The following is a 6,903-nucleotide window of genomic DNA, read 5'->3' as shown; positions in this document are numbered from 1 at the left end:
CTTCGCTGCGGTGGGCACCTTGGCTGGGTTGCGCGCCTTGGTGGGCACCATGCAGTGCACGAAGTCGGAGCCCGGATTGCCCCGGGCGCGCACCTCCGCCAGGGTGGGCACCTTGGTGCGCACAACTTGCCTGGGCTGCGCACCAGGAAGGGCTCAAGATGGCACCCGCGTTCCGTTTTTTTCACTATCTTTCAGAACGGAAATTTTAAAATCTCGTTTTTTTTTGCCTTTTCTGGAAATTAGTGAAGGCAGCGCATCAAAGGTGCGCAACGCTGGTGCGAACCTGGGAGCGCTCCGATGTGTGCTCCAAGGTGCGGCGTGCACGAAGTCGGACCCCGGTTTGCCCCGGGTGCGCACCTCGCGTGCACCTTGGTGCGCACACCTTGGCTGGGTTGCGCGCCCTGGTGGGCACCATGGTGCGCACCAAGGAGCGCTCCGAAGTGTGCTCCAAGGTGCGGCGTGCACGAAGTCGGAGCCCGGTTTGCCCCGGGTGCGCACCTCGCGTGCACCTTCGCCGCGGTGGGCACCATGGCGTGCACGAAGTCGGAGCCCGGTTTGCCCCGGGTGCGCACCTCGCGTGCACCTTCGCCGGGGTGGGCACCTTGGTGTGCAGACCTTGGCTGGGTTGCGCGCCCTGGTGGGCACCATGGTGCGCACCAAGGAGCGCTCCGAAGTGTGCTCCAAGGTGCGGCCTGCACGAAGTCGGAGCCCGGTTTGCCCCGGGTGTGCACCTCGGGTGGGCACCTTGGTGCGCATGCCTTGCCTGGGCTGCGCACCAGGGCGGGCTCAAGATGGCACCCGCGTTCCTTTTTTTTCACTATCTTTCAAAACGGAAATTTTAAAATCTCATTTTTTTTTGCCTTTTTCTGGAAATTAGTGAAGGCAGCGCATCAAAGGTGCGCACCTCGCTGCCCACCACGGTGCGCAACGCCGGTGGGCACCCGGGAGTGCTTCGAAGTGTGCTCCAAGGTGCTGCGTGCACGTTGTCGGAGCCCGGTTTGCCCCGGGTGCGCACCTCGCGTGCACCTTCGTCGGGGTGGGCACCTTGGCTGGGTTTGCCCCGGCTGCGCTCCGAAGCGGGGTTATTGGAGCGCCGCCTCTTTTTTTGTCGGAGCGTTTGGTGGGGTTTCTCGCATTGGCTCTTCCGAGGCCCGGTTGCCACCCTGGCGCGCACGAAGTCGGAAGTAGGGTTAATTGCCCGGGTGCGCACCTTTGCCAGGGTGGGCACCTTACCTGGGCTGCGCACCAGGGCGGGCTCAAGATGGCACGCGCGTTCCGTTTTTTTCACTATCTTTCAAAACGGAAATTTTAAAATCTCCTTTTTTTTTTGCCTTTTCTGGAAATTAGTGAAGGCAGCGCATCAAAGGTGCGCACCTCGCTGCCCACCTTGGTGTGCTCTGAGGTGCGCACCCGGGAGCGCTACGAAGTGTGCTCCAAGGTGCGGCGTGCACGTTGTCGGAGCCCGGTTTGCCCCGGGTGCGCACCTCGCCTGCACCTTGGCCGGGGTGGGCACCTTGGCTGGGTTTGCCCAGGGTGCGCTCCGAAGCGGGGTTACTGGAGCGCCCCCTCTTTTTTTGTCAGAGCGTTTGGTGGGGTTTCTCGCATTGGCTCTTCCCAGGCCCGGTTGTTGGGTGCGCTCCCACCCTGGCGCGCGCGAAGTTGGAAGTTGGGTTAATTGCCCGGGCGCGCACCTTCGCCAGGGTGGGCACCTTGGTGCGCACACCTTGGCTGGGCTGCGCACCAGGGCGGGCTCAAGATGGCACCAGCATTCCCTTTTTCTCACTATCTTTCAAAACGGAAATTTTAAAATCTCGTTTTTTTTTTGCCTTTTATGGAAATTAGTGAAGGCATCGCATCAAAGGTGCGCACCTCGCTGCCCACCTTGGTGTGCTCCGAGGTGCCCACCACGGTGCGCAACGCCGGTGCGAACCCGGGAGCGCCCCGATGTGTGCTCCAAGGTGCGGCGTGCACGAAGTCGGACCCCGGTTTGCCCCGGGTGCGCACCTCGCGTGCACCTTGGTGCGCACACCTTGGCTGGGTTGCGCGGCCTGGTGGGCACCATGGTGCGCACCAAGGAGCGCTCCGAAGTGTGCTCCAAGGTGCGGCGTGCACGAAGTCGGAGCCCGGTTTGCCCCGGGTACGCACCTTCGCCGGGGTGGGCACCTCGGCTGGGTTGCGCGCCCTGGTGCGCACCAAGGAGCGCTCCGAAGTGTGCTCCAAGGTGCGGCGTGCACGAAGTCGGAGCCCGGTTTGCCCCGGGTGCGCACCTCGCGTGCACCTTCGGCGGGGTTGCGCGCCCTGGTGGGCACCATGGTGCGCACCAAGGAGCGCTCCGAAGTGTGCTCCAAGGTGCGGCGTGCACGAAGTCGGAGCCCGGTTTGCCCCGGGTGCGCACCTCGCGTGCACCTTCGGCGGGGTTGCGCGCCCTGGTGGGCACCATGGTGCGCACCAAGGAGCGCTCCGAAGTGTGCTCCAAGGTGCGGCGTGCACGAAGTCGGAGCCCGGTTTGCCCCGGGTGCGCACCTCGCGTGCACCTTCGCCGCGGTGGGCACCATGGCGTGCACGAAGTCGGAGCCCGGTTTGCCCCGGGTGCGCACCTCGCGTGCACCTTCGCCGGGGTGGGCACCTCGGCTGGGTTGCGCGCCCTGGTGCGCACCAAGGAGCGCTCCGAAGTGTGCTCCAAGGTGCGGCGTGCACGAAGTCGGAGCCCGGTTTGCCCCGGGTGCGCACCTCGCGTGCACCTTCGCCAGGGTGGGCACCTCGGTGCGCACACCTTCTCAATGTTTTCTTGCCTTTTCTGGAAATTGGTGAAGGCAGCGCATCAAAGGTGCGCACCTCGGTGTGCTCCGAGGTGCGAACCCGAGAGCGCTCCGAGGTGCCCACGAAGTCGAAAGTCGGGTTAATTGCATTGTTTTCCCCGGGTGCGCTCCGAGGTGCGCAACATCGGCGCGCACCAAGGAGGGCTCCGAAGTGTGCTCCAAGGTGCGCACGATGGCGTGCACCTCTGGTGCGCACGATTCGGAGCTCGGTTTGACCGGGGTGCGCACACCTTGGCTGGGTTGCGCACCTTTTGTGCGCTCCAAGGTGCGCACGAAGTCGGAGCTCGGTTTGCCCCGGGTGCGCACCTTCGCCAGGGTGCGCACCTTGATGCGCACGCCTTGGCTGGGCTGCGCACCTTGGTGGGCGCCATGGTGCGCACCTTTCGTGCGCTCCAAGGTGCGCACGAAGTCGGAGCTCGGTTTGCCCCGGGTGCGCACCTTGGTGGGCGCCATGGTGCACTCCGAGGTGCCCAAGATTGGTGCGCACCAAGGAGCGCTCCGAAGTGCGCTCCAAGGTGCGCGCGAAGTCGAAAGTTGGGTTAATTGTCCGGTTTGCCTCGGGTGCGCACCTTGCGTGCACCTTCGCCAGGGTGGGCGCCTTGGTGCGCACACCTTGGCTGGGCTGCGCACACCTTGGCACCCGCGTTTCCTTCATTTTAAATTTTTTTTTTTTACAATCTCTCAAGTGGGAAATTCTATAATCTCAACTTTTTTTGCCTTTTCAGGAAACTTTTGAATGGAGCGCATCATTGGTGCGCTCCGAAGTGTGCTCCAAAGCTCTCTCCAGCTGCGTGCACCTGCCCCGGCCGCGCACCCGGCCCCGCCCAGCTTCGCTCACCTGTCCCGGGCGTCTGGTGCGGAACCTTAGAGTAAGAAACATCACCGTGCACCTTGGCCAACGTGCGCGACTCGACCGAGCGCGCACTGGCCGAGGTGCACACCGATTTCACCTGGGTGCGCGCGCAGCACCTCGGGCGCACCGGGGTGCGCGCACAACGCCCGGGTTGCACCGTGGCCTGTGTGCTCGGGGCGCCTCGGGTGCGCGCTCGGTGTCGCCCCCCGCGCGCGCGGTAGTGCGGGCAGCGCACCCCGGCCCGGCCCGGCCCCGACGAGAACGCAAACGGGCAAAAGGTTTATTCAAATAGCATTGCGATGCCCGGCGAAAAACTAAAAAAGGGTGCAACACCGGGACTTCCCGGGAGGTCACCCATCCCAGTACTACTCCGGCCCAAGCGCGCTTAACTGCGGAGTTCTGATGGGATCCGGTGCACTAACGCTGGTATGATCGCACCCGTTATGAGCTTGTCGCAGTGTGTACTTAGCAAACCGCGACCCACGTGCGAATCCACCCCGGCCACCCACCCCCGTCGAGGTGCACACCCTCCCTCGCGAAGTGCGCCCCGTTCGCCAAGTGTGAGCCCTGCCCGGGTGCGCGCACCTTGCTAGGGCGTCGGGTGTGCACCCGGCCCGGCCTACGTGCGTGCACCTGTAGGGGGCGTCGTGTGCGTGCAGTGTCCCGTCTGCAACGCGGTGCCCACACACCACCTCGGGCGCAACGACCTGCGCTCACATGTGGGCCGAGTGCACCTTGGTGCATGTTCGGGGCGCCTCGGGTGCACGCTCGATCTTGCCCCGGTGCACCAAGGCGCTCGGTTTGCCCCGGGTGCGCACTTGGTGCAAGGTGGGCACCCAAAATAGGGATCAAGCACCAAAACACAAGTTTCGGGATGCAAAATGGGACCCAAGGACCACAAATGCGTTCCAAGACCCATGATGGGTCCACGAGAACAAAAATGTGTTCCGAGACTTAATAAACAAATATTGGGTTTTAGGAGAAGAAACATGCTCTGATGCCCAAAACGAGAATCGACCCCGAAAAGGCCACAGGCCAAAAGTGGGATGCGAGACAAAAAAAAATGGGACCCGAGGACCAAAATTGGGTTCCCAGGTCGAAGACAGGGCAACCGGACAAGAAACGACCTCTAAGGCTCGAAATGAGTCCCGACGACTAAAACTTGACAAGAAGCACCCATCAGGCACCCAACTCGACACCCATGGGATGCCGACCCACCCGGGCTTCCACCTAGCACACCTTGGCACCCACCCACCCTCGCACCCAACCTCGCACCCAACTTAGCACCTTTGAACCCACATTGGCACTCACCCTGACCCTGGCACCTTGGAACCCACATTGGCACTCACCTTGACCCTGGCACCCACCTTTGCACTCACCTTGGGACCCACCCTGGCTCCCACCTCGGCACCCACCCAGACACCCACCTTGGTTCCTTGGCACCCACCTTGGATCCTTGGCACCCACCCCGACACCCACCTTGGCACGCAACTTGGCTACTTGCCACCCACCTTGGCTCCTTGACGCCCACCCCGACAACCACCCCGTGACCTACCCTGGCTAGGGTTGGTGCACACCCACCCTGGTGCCCACCTTGGCACCCACCCTATGACCCACCTTGGCACGCACCTTAGTACCCACCCCGTTACCCACCCTAGGACCCACCCCGTGACCCACCTTGGCCAGGGTGGGTGCCTTGGTGCGCACAACTTGCCTGGGCTGCACACCAGGGCGGGCTCAAGATGGCACCCGCGTTCCGTTTTTTTCACTATCTTTCAAAACGGAAATTTTAAAATCTCATTTTTTTCTTTTTTTTGCCTTTTCTGGAAATTAGTGAAGGCAGCGCATCAAAGGTGCGCAATGCTGGTGCGAACCCGGGAGCGCTCCGATGTGTGCTCCAAGGTGCGGCGTGCACGAAGTCCGAGCCCGGTTTGCCCCGGGTGCGCACCTCGCGTGCACCTTCGCCGGGGTGAGCACCTTGGCTGGGTTGCGCGCCCTGGTGCGTACCAAGGAGCGCTCTGAAGTGTGCTCCAAGGTGCGGCGTGCACGAAGTCGGAGCCCGGTTTGCCCCGGGTGTGCACCTCGGGTGCGCACCTCGCGTGCACCTTCGCTGCGGTGGGCACCTTGGCTGGGTTGCGCGCCTTGGTGGGCACCATGCAGTGCACGAAGTCGGAGCCCGGTTTGCCCCGGGCGCGCACCTCCGCCAGGGTGGGCACCTTGGTGCGCACAACTTGCCTGGGCTGCGCATCAGGAAGGGCTCAAGATGGCACCCGCGTTCCGTTTTTTTCACTATCTTTCAGAACGGAAATTTTAAAATATCGTTTTTTTTTGCCTTTTCTGGAAATTAGTGAAGGCAGCGCATCAAAGGTGCGCAACGCTGGTGCGAACCTGGGAGCGCTCCGATGTGTGCTCCAAGGTGCGGCGTGCACGAAGTCGGAGCCCGGTTTGCCTCGGGTGCGCCCTGGTGGGCACCATGGTGCGCACCAAGGAGCGCTCCGAAGTGTGCTCCAAGGTGCGGCCTGCACGAAGTCGGAGCCCGGTTTGCCCCGGGTGTGCACCTCGGGTGGGCACCTTGGTGCGCATGCCTTGCCTGGGCTGCGCACCAGGGCGGGCTCAAGATGGCACCCGCGTTCCTTTTTTTTCACTATCTTTCAAAACGGAAATTTTAAAATCTCATTTTTTTTTGCCTTTTTCTGGAAATTAGTGAAGGCAGCGCATCAAAGGTGCGCACCTCGCTGCCCACCACGGTGCGCAACGCCGGTGGGCACCCGGGAGTGCTTCGAAGTGTGCTCCAAGGTGCTGCGTGCACGTTGTCGGAGCCCGGTTTGCCCCGGGTGCGCACCTCGCGTGCACCTTCGTCGGGGTGGGCACCTTGGCTTGGTTTGCCCCGGCTGCGCTCCGAAGCGGGGTTATTGGAGCGCCGCCTCTTTTTTTGTCGGAGCGTTTGGTGGGGTTTCTCGCATTGGCTCTTCCGAGGCCCGGTTGCCACCCTGGCGCGCACGAAGTCGGAAGTAGGGTTAATTGCCCGGGTGCGCACCTTTGCCAGGGTGGCACCTTACCTGGGCTGCGCACCAGGGCGGGCTCAAGATGGCACGCGCGTTCCGTTTTTTTCACTATCTTTCAAAACGGAAATTTTAAAATCTCCTTTTTTTTTTGCCTTTTCTGGAAATTAGTGAAGGCAGCGCATCAAAGGTGCGCACCTCGCTGCCCACCTTGGTGTGCTCTGAGGTG

The 6,903-nt window shown here is 62.4% G+C and overlaps 1 non-coding gene across 1 annotated transcript; it reads right to left on the bottom strand.

Moving 5' to 3' along the window:
* Positions 1–3,993: 3,993 nt before the first annotated feature.
* On the bottom strand, positions 3,994–4,112 carry LOC131864788 (5S ribosomal RNA). The gene has a single exon (XR_009363551.1). It is a non-coding gene; the product is annotated as a 5S ribosomal RNA (ribosomal RNA).
* Between the last annotated feature and the right edge of the window lie 2,791 nt (positions 4,113–6,903).

This window comes from Cryptomeria japonica, unplaced genomic scaffold, assembly GCF_030272615.1.
Source record: "Cryptomeria japonica unplaced genomic scaffold, Sugi_1.0 HiC_scaffold_91, whole genome shotgun sequence".
Taxonomy (NCBI): domain Eukaryota; kingdom Viridiplantae; phylum Streptophyta; class Pinopsida; order Cupressales; family Cupressaceae; genus Cryptomeria; species Cryptomeria japonica.
Note: the sequence above shows the minus strand (reverse complement) of the source record. Positions and strands in the feature narration are given on the sequence as shown.